The sequence below is a fragment of the Mytilus galloprovincialis genome, chromosome 7 (assembly GCF_965363235.1).
Source record: "Mytilus galloprovincialis chromosome 7, xbMytGall1.hap1.1, whole genome shotgun sequence".
NCBI lineage: Eukaryota > Metazoa > Mollusca > Bivalvia > Mytilida > Mytilidae > Mytilus > Mytilus galloprovincialis.
The window spans coordinates 47431239-47447033 of NC_134844.1; the positions used below are offsets into that span (position 1 = coordinate 47431239).

Below are 15795 nucleotides of genomic sequence, written 5' to 3' on the forward strand. Positions count from 1 at the left end.
TTTAAAAAATGAGAAAACATTTATGAAATTTTGATACGCTAATAATGATTTAATCACTGCATAAGAGTAGAGTGACCTGGAATACAATATTTAAAAAAAATAATATCTGAAAATCAGATTGAGCGATAATGTTGTTTGTTCTGCTCCAGGTAGAGAAAATATGTCTACACATTATTCTTTTAATGCACTTATTTTATAATGTTATACCGAAAAATAAAATGAACAAATGCATCTTAAAAAATAATTGCTTTCTTAATTGGAACAAAATTTTCTAGCTAAGCATAACATCTGGGCTATTCATTCAATAACATAATAGTCCGTGTCTTATTCGTAAAAGCAGTAGTTTCTCGAAACATCCATCCGAAGATTTTAATGTTTTGTTAATCAGTCCAAAATATTACAAAAAGGAGGCGAAAGATACCAGAAGGACATTCAAACTCGTAAGTCGAAGATAATCTGAAAATGCCATGGCTAAAAAGATAAATTCAAACAGATGTAAACAGCACACAAAACAATATATAGAAAACTATAAAGACCGAGCAACTTTTAACCATAGTGGTGCTATTACTATTTCTACAACATACAAATATCTTCTCTGTGGTCCATCACATAATAAATACAGAAGTTTTACCTCTAAAGTATTCATTATTGTAACATCAGATTGGTCCATTATCCCTATAATTTTAGCCAAAATCTCCAAAATATGTTATGTGATCATTTAATGTACTCGTATGATCCGATAAGTTTCACATAGCATTAAAACAGCTGAAATTGATCATATTTAGAATCAAACTGTGGCCCTTTTAATAATTTATGATCAAGTTGAAATTTAAGGTTATTTTTTAGAAAACAGAAGAAAAAAACAAACAAACCCGGGTCGTTGTGTCTGTTTATGATTTGCAACACATATCAATCGATTTGAAATGTTCTTGACATTCAGTTTGAAGCGGAATTGAAATAGAGAATGTGTCAAAAAGACAACAACCCGACCAAAGAAAAAATACCTCAGCCCATGCCATCAATGTGTCTTCAACAAAGCGAGAAAATCTTGCACACGTAGGCGGGCTTCAGCTAGCGCCTATACAACAATATATACTAGACAATAACAAGCAAAACCAAGGAGTAAACAAAGACTCATAAAACCAAAAAACATTTACATCAACAGTTACAAATAATAAATAAGAAACAACATGAACTCCATTAAAAACCGGGAGTGCAATCAGGTGCTCCGGAAGGGTAAGCATTTCCTACACCGTATACGGCACCCGTTGTGTTATTTCTTTGTTCAGTTCGGTAAAGATGGAAGCTTATTTGACTGAGGAAGAATATCAGATATGATTTCTGACACACTTTTGTCATAATGGCCAATCATAATGGCGACCGTAAAATTTCTTGAGTGATGACCTTCATTTGATTGATTCATAGCCCTGTCTTAGCAACTTTTGAGAAAGTTCAGTGAAAATGGACGTCACACTCAACTGCAAAACATATAAATCTACTAGAATTATAAAACATACAAGACTAACAAAGGCTTCTGACTGATGACAGACGCAAAAATGCGGCAGGGTTAAACATGTTTGGTGAAATCTCAACCCTTCCCCTATACCTCTAGCCAATGATAGAATAAACAAACACACAGCAATACGCAAAATAAATTTTAGCTTAAAAGAAGTGTACGAGTCCGATGTCAGAATGGGTAACAGAGAAACTAAGCAAAATGACAATGATACATAAATAACTTAAATGCCGGCTCAAGGCCTCAATTAAACTGATTGAAAGATTATGTCTCCATCATATCAAAATCAAACACAATCCCTTACACACTGAAGGCGGTAAACTATATATACATGACAGAAAACTCTGTAGAAAAGTAGCGATATGGGATATCCATCCATCAAACAAAGTCAGTACATGCATAGCAAATAACACAAAAAGCAAAAGAACAGAGCTTCAATTAAATATAGCTTGAGGTGGCGTATCATACTGTTTGTTTTGAGACTTTTCAAAAATAACTTGTCAATTTCATTCATTTGGCATCATATTGTTCAACTGGAAAGTAGTTGACTTAGAGAAATGAATATTTTGACGGTTGTATCAAGGTGTTGGTTAACTGTTACAACTTTCAAGAACGAGACTGTTTTTGAAATAGGTCGATCATACCATGATGAATTTTTGCTACAAAATAGTATACACCATTTGCATATTGTCCTTAATTTAAATAAAAATGTATGTTTGAAGTATAACGTGTGTTGTTAGGTTGGTGCATCATTGTTTACCTTTCCTTGTTGCTTTTTTATTGTCCGAAGTACATGTAAGCAATCTTGATTTCATTATTTTATGATGGACACAACACGTTTCATGCTTATTGTGGTCAAATGATTACATTGTTTTAAAGATAACTCATGGTTGAACAAATACCAACCATTGCAGATTGATTGAATAATTGCTAAACGTCCAGTGGCAAATATTTCATGCAATAGTTCTATAAAGTAGGTCGACCTCCATGTAAGACAGATAAATCTGATCGTCATAGGTTGAAGGGATATGCTAGAACTGGGAAAATCTTCTGCTTTACAACAGGCAACCTACATTTTCATCGAATAGTTGAGGCAAGGTTTGTTTAACATGCAGAGAGCGTAATATTCTACGTTAAGAAATATCGTATGTATTCATCTCACACAGTAAAAAGAACTGACATGTCTCTCTCTCTCTCGCTCTCTCACAAAATTTTAAACCCATATTTAATACATGTAAGGGATGAATAGACTAACTGACCACAGACTGACCGATGGACATAAATAAAACAAAAAGGCGGGTTATAACAAGTGTACTATATGCATGCTTATACAAAAACTACATGTATTGCAAGTAATGCAGCATTTAATAAAAGAATAGTTATAATGCGCAGTAATTGTTCCATTTACATTATAATTGATATGATTGTTTTTCTCAATCCTTTATTATATAATATACATGTACAGTTCATTAATCAGTAAACCGGGAAGAAAGGACGTTCATTGGTTAACTTAACAATCAAACGGAAGTATCAATCGTCCCATAAATATAGAAATATAACTGAGTTTTAAGAAATAAAGAATAGCAATAATATCAAAATATTTAATCTGTTTGTTTTTAATTTCAATATTTTGCATTATTATGTTCGTTTTTCATCATAATTTTAAATCCTCGGGGATAAAACTTGTATTTAAGACTATCCTTTCTCGATAACAAACCTATTTACTTAGAACTAATAACAAATATTTCTCGGAATGCATTTAGGTTTAATTTGAAATCAATACATGCGTAAATTTTTCGCTAATAATATCAAACTTATTTAGAGAACTAACTTTATTCTCTTAATTTGTTGATAGGTAGGAACAAAGCAGAAACATGAGGTAAAGTCGTTATTTATTGTTTCTATTGGGGATTTCTTTTGATTTATTATTATTTATATGGAGGGGGAGGGTGCTAAAAATATTGTTACAAAAACGCAAGATAGAATGCATAGATGCAAAATGTAAAAACAAACAAAGATTTAATGCATCAAAAGTTTATTAAAATACGGAAAATAAGCGTACACACTGACAAACTGGGTTCGAACTAGGGGAATACCCTTCACAGAATACCAGCCCGATAACATGTCTGGCAGTAAGTAAATTGAAAATTTTTAAAACTCAACCCCCAGTATTATTTTTCCAATTCTGCTATCCTTGAAAAGTGTATTCACTTTATTGTTTTGATGTAAGGTGTAAAAGTAGGTTAAATGCGCCTGCGAAAACTTTTCAACCCTCGCAGACAAAATTTTGGTATTAACCATACATTGTTCTAACTCTGATTAAAGTTACGCTTATCTACTGCTACCTCCTTAAACTAAACTTTTCCAACTATTGAGGAGAAAAATAATTTATCTAGGAATTTTCTGTCTATAATGAATGCATATATAACATTTAGCTCTATTTTTTATGCCGCAGACCTGATTTTTTTTCTCAGAAACTTACTTCATATTTATAAGTGTGATGCCGCTGTGGTGAGTTCTGATTGAAGTATTTGATTTCATAATTATTTACTTTGTTATTTTGGTTACAAAAGTAATTATTTTTGATTCGAGAACTCACTGTGTGCACATGATCTTCATAGTAGTCAATATTATGCATGCGTCAGTTGCATGATTATTTATTGTGGTCAATATCAGAAATGCTTTGGCTACATAATATATACAGAAAATCTGCTATAATGGTCAATGTCTTGGCCACATATTTTAATTAAATAAAGTTTTGCATGTTGCATAATTTGGTTTCTCCATTGTGCACTAATATGTCACTGAGCATAATTAAGGACGTACGTAAATGGTCGCATATTGCAAAGTCTATTACTTTTTTTTAATTTTCAAAAATAAATGTCAGTTTAACGAACCATTTATTGGAAAAGAAAATAGATCTCTATTCCCCCCCACTAAATGCATAGGTCAGCAAACACTTGAAATTCACTATTCGACCAAGGCAAAAAGTCGGATTAAAGGGAGGTACAGGATACACACAGAGAAACATTGGAACTTTCAAAACTTGAGTGTTACAAAAAATGTATACTCTTATTATGTATAGCTTATAATGCAAAATGTTTATCAAGTTTCCCAAATTTTCAGGTCTTTGCACTCCTCAAAAAGGTAAAAAAAAGACTGTTGACCAAGCTCCAAATTCTATCCGTAATAAATATAATAAAAAATAAATATTTATTTGTTTAGTTATAAACCTAAGAAAAATGTAACTTTAACTATTTCTAAAATTATCAATTTATTTTGATTTTGTATAAGTTCAATGGTTGGTAACACTTTAATTATTCTGCACTGTACTGAAATTAAACGAAAAAAGAATATGTATATTTTTTTAAAATCTGTTAATAATATTTTGGAAAAACATTTTAAATGAAATTTAAAAACAATGTTACACTGCGTATTAAGTTTACAAAATATTGCCAAAATACAGAATGAAATGAAAAAAAAAAATATACAAAGTATAGCATTGAAAACATAAAACACAAAATCGTAGAATAAGCCTGACTCTGTTTTCAGAAATATGAAAAAATCCAAAAAAATGCTTTGAACATAAATGCATATAATTTAGTTTTTAGGAAATTATTCCTAGCAATCAAACGAACAGAAAGATCGAATAGAATTCGACAAAGTAATTAAATTATGATACATTAATTATAAATTGGAAAAGGACCTCAAAAAGATACACATTTATATATTAACTTCTACGGATTTGAATATACTTTAAAACAAAATCAATCAAACTACCATAAATATTCAATATTTTGTTTATTTATTTATTGTATTTTATTTAAAATATGTTAACCTTTGTCACTTCTCAAACTTTATATAAAAAAAATGACAAAATAAAAATAATATTTAGTTTCATTAAACATGCACACCATATGATATCATTTCTTTAGAATCGTTGAAGAGAGCTGAATCTTCTAGCAATTATTTTATGATGTAATATCATTTTTTCCCCATGGGATATTTAGTCCTGACCACAATTTCAAGAAAAAAGAACAATGTAACAGTGTTTTGCTATAATGGAATTGAGAATGGAAATGGCGAATGTTATAATTAATACGATTTTGTCTTACAACCACTCGACATTTGTGTTTTTGTCGAAAAAATCAAATTTCAGAGGGAATATATTTAAGTAGATTCACTTACATTATTTTAATGCATTCTGTAACATTATACGTATTAATGAATTATCTCTAAACAATCAATGTAGTCTGACACTATATTTGCAACTTGCAATGCATTATAACATGTAGGTATTAATTTCAAAGTATTTTGATGTTTGTTAGTTAAACAATTATTCAAGTATAGTTCCAATGTCTCAATTTGAAAATAAAAATGATGGCTACCACATGAGATATAACAGGTATTACAGAACTCTCCCCGAATTATTTTATTTCCATATTTTCAAAACTTTAGCTTTTTAAAAAGAAACTGTCTTTTTCTATTCGATTACCTTAATTTGTATACCAAAGCTTAAATGTTCTCTGTTTGATTCCAACGTAACTGGAACTAAAAGTGTATCTTATCGATGGTTTTCAGATTTCTTCAATCAAAATCAAGACTTTTCTGGTTTTCGGATGAACCTTCTTTTGGTCAAACAAATCTACTTAAATATGTACAAAATAGGGCATCAAGTAAATGAATAAAAGATATTTATTTGTATGAGTTATATAGGAAAAACATAACAAAAAAATGAAAGGATTGTCCGACCACGGTTCTGACGGAGTTGTTTTAGTCAGAAACCCTCCGAAATAGGGAGTACGTAAGTTTGAAGCAACACTTATTCATAAACTTTAAGAAATAGTCATTTTACATGTGATTCTAAATTATACCAACGAGAAAAAGAAAGTCTCTATTTTCCCTGAATGTACTTCACATGCGAAGTCAAAATCGAAAATGTGATTGAGCTTGTTAAATTTGCATTATCATTTTATTAACAATGCTGTTAATGACAATTTTCTTCTCATTTTGGTTTAGATTGTCCTAATGGTATATATTAAAATCTTTGCTAAAATCTTTCGGAAGAATTTAGTAATTTAAAAAAAGGCCCTAAAACTGTAAATAAGTACATTTCCCTGGACAAGTATACATTTTTGGTTAGGAGTCAGCTGAAACCCGACTGGTTGTGTGTTAATATTTTCTCTCTGTTTAGAACACCAATTAGTGATTTTGGGCTGTTTTCTGCACTTAAGTCGGGTTGTTGACTCTTTGACACATTACCCGTTTTCATTTTCAATCTTATTTGAGATTGGCCCAGTTCCGTAATTTTACAAGATATCATGCTGAATAGAGGCTAAATATACCAAATGATATTAAAATTTATAAGTCGAAAATAAACTGACAACACCATGGTAAAAAAAGAAGAAGACTCCCCCTACCCCCCCCCCCCCCCCCCAACAATATGCAAAATAGAACATAATAACACTCAGCCAACACGAACCCCACCAACCACTGGGGAGGTCTCAGGAGCATCGGAAGGGTAAATTTATAAGTCAATAAACAATTAATGAAAATCTCATCGGGGGCTCCTGTTGTTACATTACGTTCCAAGATACATTTGTGAGACACAAAATAAAAAAAAATGATTGAGTTTTATAAATCTATACCAGTTTTTAACTTTCAATTATAAATTGATATATTTCAAGTATCATCCGTACTAATCAAACCAAGAATACAGATACATCTATCAAGAATAATTGGGCGATACACTGTAGAAATACAGATACATTTTGAAATGCTAGAACAAATTAGTTGGAAATCCACAGAAATAACAAACTCGTCGTCACAAAGGGAATTCTATTCTAAATTTAAGATGAAGTTTAAATTAGAAGATGATCTTTACGCTTAAATCTTGTAAATAGGAGCTATATCTGCAAATTGAGAACAAGCAATCTCAAAATTCTTCAAGAGACGAGTCTGTGACGTTGCGCAATGGAGAGGTTATGTACCCAGTGATTTCAAAAATAATAAATTGATACAGGAAATACATAAGTTCTTACTCACCGCTCATGATTTCTTTAAAAGCGTCAAACTGATAAATTCACTCTGCTTCATGATGTAGTAGTCGAATAACATATGTATTTACATTTCTATAACACAACACTCCATGTACACGTAAAGTGGTGATATACAAAAGACCGAATCGAGAGCACCCAACATATAAATAGTTTTAAAAACTATGAACAGGTTGCGGGCAAACTGCAAAATGGGGAACTATATTCCCCAAACAATCCCTCATTTGAGTATTCCTGTGGTAGTAATAATATTTTTTTTTTAACTTAAGTCTTTCTTCTTAAAATGGCACATATTCATGGAAAATTTAGCAAATTTTCCTGATGAATAACCCTTTCTTCATTTTCATGGCTACTAACTTTATATATATATATAAACCCATAATAAAAACGCAGTTCTTTTGAAGAATTTGTTTTTATAAATTTTTGCCATTTTTGCTTAAGCCCCAGTCCCACTAGACCACGATCGTACCACGCTCACCGCGATCTAAAATAAATTTAGATCGTGGTGAGGTCGCGGTATGAGCGGCATGAAAATGTAAATTTTCGTTGCTTTCACGATGCTACTACGTCCTCTCTACGCTTCTACAAAGATCCCGCTACGATTATACCACGTTCTCACCGCGCTTATTCTGCGACCTCACTACGCTTATCAAGATCTTTCTACGCTCTTCACGTTCTCACTACGACCATACCACGAGTTATCCGATTGCAACACGATCTTACTGCGATTATTACACGTTCTTACCACGATTATACTACGTTCATAGCGCGATCTTACTGCGTTCTCAGCAATAACGTCAACATCGTGTTCCATATCAATACAGTTCAATTCCTTATATTTCTGATTAAATCGTAGATTTCACGGAAACAATACAGTCATGCCACCAAAATCTGCCAGAACACGTGGGCATGGTGGTAGGAGTTGATGTAGAGGCAGAGGGAGCAAAGTAACGAATCCTGATCAAGCAGAGATGTCGGACCGACCAATCCAACCTAAATTACAACCTATTGCTGGTCCATGAAGCTCAATGACGATATTTTAGCAGTTTAGTGAACGATAGCAGAGATGACATAGATGTATCAATGTATATAGGAAGATGTGGTATGTGTGCCAATGAGACAACTCTCCATCCAAGTAACAATTTATAAAAGAAAACCATTATAGGCCACGGTAACCCTTCAACACGGAGCCTTGCCTCACATCAATCAGCACGTTATAAAGGACCCAAAATATTACTAGTGTTAAACCATTTAAACGGGAAAACCAACGGTCTATTCTATATAAAAACGAGAAGCATGGTTGAACCGTTAGAGCAAATGGATAATTACATTCAAACAAACAAAATCTAGGGAGCATTTTTTATATATTTTATGTGAAAATGACAATGAGAATGATTGCGGCGTAGTGTGAACGTAGTCAGGTCGTAAGAAGAGCGTGATGAGGACGGCAAGGGCGTGCTAGAATCGTACTATGGTCGTGAACAGCGTGGTATAGTCGTAGTGGAAGCGTAGTTGGGTCGCAGTGAGAACGTGATGGTCGTAGTGAGGTCTTTATAACGTCGGTGTGCGATCGTAGCGCAGTCTCTCCGAATAGAATTACGCTTTCGCTACGCTCTGGCTACGATTGTACAGCGACCTTTGCGATCTTACTACGATCTTAGTGCGCTCTCACTACGCTTCTACTACGACCTGATTTCGCCACGACCGCACCACGATTGTTTTGAACATGTTCAAAGTTGGCCACGCTCTTCACGATCTTGAAGACCTCACCACGACCGTGATACGACCTTACTGCGATCTACACGATCGCACTACGATCATCAAAATTTGCATTTTTTTCACAGATCGTAGTGCGATCGTGGCCTAGTGGGACTAGTAAGGTCGTATCACGGTCGTGGTGAGGTCTTCAAGATCGTGAAGAGCGTGGCCAACTTTGAACATGTTCAAAACAATCGTGGTGCGGTCGTGGCGAAATCAGGTCGTAGTAGAAGCGTAGTGAGAGCGCACTAAGATCGTAGTAAGATCGCAAAGGTCGCTGTACAATCGTAGCGAGAGCGTAGCGAAAGCGTGATTCTATTCGGAGAGACTGCTTTACGATCGCACAGCGACGTTATCACGACCTCACTACGACCATCACGTTCTCACTGCGACCCAACTACGCTTCCACTACGACTATACCACGCTGTTCACGACCATAGTACGATTCTAGCACGTCCTTGCCGTCCTCATCACGCTCTTCTTACGACCTGACCACGTTCAAACTACGACCATCATTCTCATTGTTATTTTCACATAAAATATATAAAAAAGCTCCTAGATTTTGTTTGTTTGAATGTAATTTTCCATTTGCTCTAACGGCTCAACCATGCTTCTCGTTTTTAAATAGATTAGACCGTTGGTTTTCCCGTTTAAATTTTTTAACACTAGTAATATTTTGGGTCCTTTATAGCGTGCTGATTGATGTGAGCCAAGGCTCCGTGTTGAAGGCCGTACCTTTGCCTATAATGGTGTCAAGTACTTTTATAAATTGTTACTTGGATGGAGAGTTGTCTCATTAGCACTCATACCACATCTTCCTATATATATTGATACATCTATGTCATCTCTGCTATCGTTCACTAAAATATCGTCATTGAGCTTTATGGACCAGCAATAGGTTGTAATTTAGGTTGGATTGGTCGGTCCGACATTTCTGCTTGATCAGGATTCGTTACTTTGCTCCCTCTGCCTTTACATCAACTCCTACCACCATGCCCACGTGTTCTGGTAGAATTTGGTGGCATGAGTGTATTGTTTCCGAGAAATCTACGATTTATTCAGAAATAGAAGGAATTGAACTGTATTGATATGGAACACGATGTTGACGTTATTGCTGAGAACGTAGTAAGATCGCGCTATGAACGTAGTATAATCGTGGCAAGAACGTGTTATAATCGCAGTAAGATCGTGTTGCAATCTGATAACTCGTGGTATGGTCGTAGTGAGAACGTGAAGAGCGTAGAAAGATCTTGATAAGCGTAGTGAAGTCGCGGAATAAGCGCGGTGAGAACGTGGTATAATCGTAGCGGGATCTTTGTAGAAGCGTAGAGAGGACGTAGTAGCAGCGTGCAAGCAACGAAAATTTACATTTTCATACCGCTCATACCGCGACCTCACCACGATCTAAATTTATTTTAGATCGCGGTGAGCGTGGTGCGATCGTGGTCTAGTGGGACTGGGGCTTAAAGACACATTTGAAGAAAAAAAATGTACAGTATTTAGCACAATCAAATGGGTCCTCGAATGAGGGATTGCAAATACTCAATTCGGAGGAAAGTTACCCATATGGCGGGTTTTCCCCAACCTGACGAACTTGTGTATAATCTTTTGAAAGTATACGTTGTACTACATTCACAGTATCACGATAATTTATAGTTACTCTATCTATATATGTTTAATATCTTGAAATTTTATAGATCTATTTTTAAAAAAAGTTTCTACTCATTCCCTGTCTGTCATCTGTAATAACAATGTATAATGTATTCTTGATGCTCCTGTAGAGCAGTTTGTTTAATAAAGTTTTATTTTAGAAAGGAAAGACGTGCTTGAAGATTAGTGAATATTTAAAGCCAACATCTTATACATATATTTCAAAATTTTGAGGTTCACCAGTTAATAAGATAGTGCGCATAAGGTAACTTTCGCTTGCTAAATCTTTCCAACCAATTTTGATATTTTGTTCTTGTCTTGGGTTTTGTTACACTACTGTCCAGCTAGGTTAGAGTGAATGAAGAGCCCTCAGATACATGTTACCGGTATCGTTCAATGTTGAAGGCAATACAAGGACCTCTAAATGTTAACATGTGTGCTGCTCCTTGGGTTTTATGGATAGATGTCTCGTTGGAAATTATCCAGGAAAAGGGAGGGTTGGCGCCCTTCAACATAATCAACCCTGCAACAATCTATATGAGCGTATCCCAAGTTGGGAGCCTGTAGTTCAGTAGCTGTCGTTGGTGCGTGTTTGACATATTTTATTTCCGTAAATTGTTATGTTATAAATCAAGCCTTAGTATTTGTCAATCGGATTGCTTCATAATTTCATATCGGGACAGTTATAGTCAACTATACAATATTGTTTTTTTTCATTGTTGAAGCCGTGCGCTTACATACAATTGCTTACATCTATTTCATTTGAACTTTAGTGGATAGTTGTATCATTGTCTATCATACCACATAATCATCCCCTAGTTTTTATTTACATGAACATGTGTTTTTTTTTTTATATATATCATATTAGATGTATTAAAATTAGAGTTGTCTTACTTGAACCAGAGCTTTTATAAATACGAATTACTTATATAATTGGGTTTTACATTCTTGATGCTGAGTATTTTAAAGAATGTCCAGTTTGTTGAAAGAACAGCAATCCCCAACTCTGGTACATTATCCTGTTTTCGTGCGGTTTCTCGTTTATTCGTATTCTCAATTTCTACATGGTATTTTATTGTTTTATTTTTGCCTTGACGATTCTATTGTTATTTCAATTTTTATGAGTCTTCACATTTCACCAAACTAAAGCCTCGGTCACACCTTACCGGATAGCTCGAACGGACGCCTAACGGATAACTTTTTTCAATCCGTTTATGTCCGTTCTTATCCGTTAGACGTCCGTCCATATCCGTTGCATGTCCGTTAAGCGTACGTTTTATCCGTTGACGTCCGTTCTGTCAGGTGGAAAATTTTGAGCATGTTAAAAAGTGATAAAGTGTCCGTTGAACGTCCGTTAGGCGTCCGTTTTGTACGGTACTCGTCCGTTTCGTTTCCGTTTTGTATCCGTTTCGTGTCCGTTATACATCCGTTGGAGATCTGGAAGATAAATTCACCAACGGACTTCTACCGGACGTTTAACGGATAAAACGGATGTTGAACGGATGAGAAACAGACTTCTACCTGGCGTATAACGGATAAAACGGATGATGAACGGATCTAAAACGGATAAATGCCAATTGAAAATTTCGCGTCAGAATTACCAATTATTGGTATGTCAGATTTCTTAAGGTTCATGAATTCTTATCATTCATAATCGATTTAGAGTATAGGCACGTCTTCACAATCGAGCAGTTCTTATTCAGGCCAGACACTGCCCTTTGGTGGAATTTTGAAGAACAAACCAAAACCAGTTACACAGAAACATTTTGAATATTTATGCGATTTACATGTATTATTATTGTCGCCTTTGACTTTTCCGTATATCTTGTTCATCCATTTTATCTGGTACGCTTCCGTTAGGTGTCCGTTTTATGCGGTACTCGTCCGTTGGATGTACGTTCGACATCCGTTCTGTCCGGTACGTGTCCGTTTCTCGTACGTTGCATATCCGGTGTGTGTCCGTTATGCATCCGTTACACGTCCGTTTTATTCGGTCAGTACATCAACAGACTCCAAACGGATAACAATTTTGTCAACGGACAACTTTTATTTTCATCCGTTAGGCGTCCGTTCGTGCTATCCGATAAGGTGTGACTTGGCTTAACTTTTGGCGTTTCATTTAAAATGACCTTATACAAATTTTATTTCTTATTAACACCCAATGAGTAGTTTTGTTCGTTTTGTTGGTGGCAAAAGAGTAAATTTCTAAAATTTATTTACACAGTAAAGATAATATGTTTTGACACTTATCAATTGTTACACAATGTATCTAATTTTGACTGATTGTTCTACGATGTTTCTTAATTATATTCCATAAAAGTGATCGAAGAGGGGCGTGAAGGGGGATATTTGCGTGTACTTAAAAATTCTTGCATGTTAATATGTTCACTGACTTCACGAAACACGGTGAATAACTAAGTAACCCTTTACCACCCTCATCAAAGAGCAATGTTGATTTGATGATGAACACTTTTCTGTATAGACTTGCTAAACATTGCTTCAATAAAGACACGCAAAAGAATAGACCCAAAGACATTTAAAACGACGATGGTTCCATACCTTTAAGCGAATAGGAATAACATTTAAAACAAACAACTCAATATTTTAAACATATTTATTTATAGTGGATTGAGAAACAACTATTGCAACTTATATTAATCCCATCCCACTTTGCGGGTGAAGCGGCATTAGCCTGCTCTTTTTCAAAATCTACCAGGGTGTCTTTTACATGCAAGAGATATCATGGCTCTCTCTTAACAACTAAGTATAAAAGGGATCTCTTTTGGAACTGCGAGTAGTACAACATTTAAATTACATCCTAACCTTATGTTGTATTAAGATCTATTAATAGTCACTATCTTTTCTTTTTGCGCAAACTGAACTAGAAATAGGAACAATAAAAGGCAAGATAAACCATATGGTTTATGGTATTATTAAAGATTTTTTTGTTTAGTACTATCTATCTTGAACAAGTCGGAGTTTTCCAGGTCATCTGCATAAATTATTATACAACATTTTTCAGTTTTATAAAGCTACCGCCGTTTTAGCGTGGTAAGACTAAAGTGACACCAGTTGTTAAAATTGTAATGTACTTTGATTTACAAATGTATATATGATAATGAGGGTATATAAGGTGAAGGACATTTTCAGACAAAAAAGCTAAACATCCAATGAATGCACAAGAATAATAATAATTTCCTGAAATATTGTCACATTTATTGCATAATACGACCTTCCTACTTATTACGATTTTGATAGTTTCAATTCCTGATTATTTTTTCCGGTTAATACTATTTACTTATTTTCAACTTGAGTTTATTTTTATTGTTTTCTCAATTTTTCTTAGCTTGACGACAACCAGTTTACCTATGCCGTTGTTGTTTCACGAGAGAGCTCATACGTTGTAATGCTATCTCCAAATACCCAGTCTGCTTTAAATTTAGTTGTTAATCACCACTAAAGAGAGATTTCATTTATTGATGAAGGACGCATCTGGTCAGTAAAGTGGATTTCGTTAGGTTATTATCTCAATTTTTGAAACGATTCTATTGAATGATATTTTTGTGGTGAATAGACTTATACTTTACTTATACATTAATGATCCCTTGTAAAGCTAGGTTTTCTTTATTATAATTGTATGAAATGTATGAAATACGTAATAAAAACCCACTAAGGGACGACATCAAAAGTTCAATGAAAGATAAAAAAAACTTAATTCATATAGTTTTTTCACTGACCCCCTTACCCCCCTCTCAACTTAGTTTGGGAAAAATTTATTGACCAATTAGGATGTATTTAAAATCGATGTCAATTTAAACAAAACTTGCAGCAGTTTGACCCCCCACCCCAAACTATTTGAATTAAGTTTTTTTTTATCCTTCTATGATTTTTTGATGTCGTCCCTAAAGCTATTTTATGGCGCACATTGCATGAATCCGGAGCAACTTTAATCAATAACCAAGGGAATCAATAGAAAGACCGAGACATAATAATTTTAAGCATACAAACATAACGGCTAAAAAGCCTATACACAACAGTCCAAGGTTAGTTTTTGTGATCCGTAGATGTATAGTTCGATAATAAAATATTGACCAATCAAACCGATACACGGAAAAAAATGGCTGACATTACCGTTGGCGAAAGAGATTATTTAAGCAGTAGTATTAATTTTGTAGTATTTGTCTAAACGAATGAAAAAGTTCTGTATGCATTACGTACTACTTTTCTGTAATTACCCTCACCAAATGTGCTTGATTTGAATAACATTATTGAAATAGAAAAATTGTTTTAAGTTTTTTTGTTTGGTTGCTTTTCTGTTTGGATGTATTAACATTTTGCAGCCTTTTTTCAATAGTTCAGACCATATTTGATGTTACGTAATTTATTATGAATTGTTTTAAATTGTAATTTAAGATAACGTTTTCATATTTCTAATATTGTATACAAATCATTTTTCATGCAAAGTAATATAATGTAAACACTTATAATTTGCTATGAACAAAAGAATATACATATAAAAAAGAAGATGTGGTATGATTGACATGTCTAGAAGTGCAGTTCAATAACAGAAATTTGATCACATTTGATTGATTATATGTATTTGTGTTAGAAATTATTGCTTAGATTGGGATTTTTTATACTTACTGTGCCCTGTTTAATTTTTTGTGTTTAATATTAGAATAGAAAACCAATATCTTTGTCGTCAAATACTTATCATCAGCTCAGTACTACAGTACTGGCATGAAAATATGGACTTAGTAATTAAAACTTGATGCTTCAAAACTTTTGAAATTATTTAGAATTAATAAATACATC

The 15795-nt window shown here is 33.9% G+C and overlaps 1 protein-coding gene across 2 annotated transcripts in view; it reads left to right on the top strand.

The window, feature by feature from the left end:
- The first annotated feature begins 3258 nt into the window (after nucleotides 1-3258).
- LOC143083139 (ETS translocation variant 1-like) overlaps nucleotides 3259-15795 on the top strand; it is a 37160-nt gene continuing 24623 nt past the window's right edge. Inside the window, exon 1 of one of the 2 annotated variants that reach the window (XM_076259369.1) lies at nucleotides 3259-3395. The gene's annotated coding sequence lies outside the window, so the exon portion shown is untranslated. Of the gene's footprint in view, nucleotides 3396-4005; nucleotides 4028-15795 lie in introns of those variants that run through there. The other variant, XM_076259370.1, reaches the window with a different exon arrangement.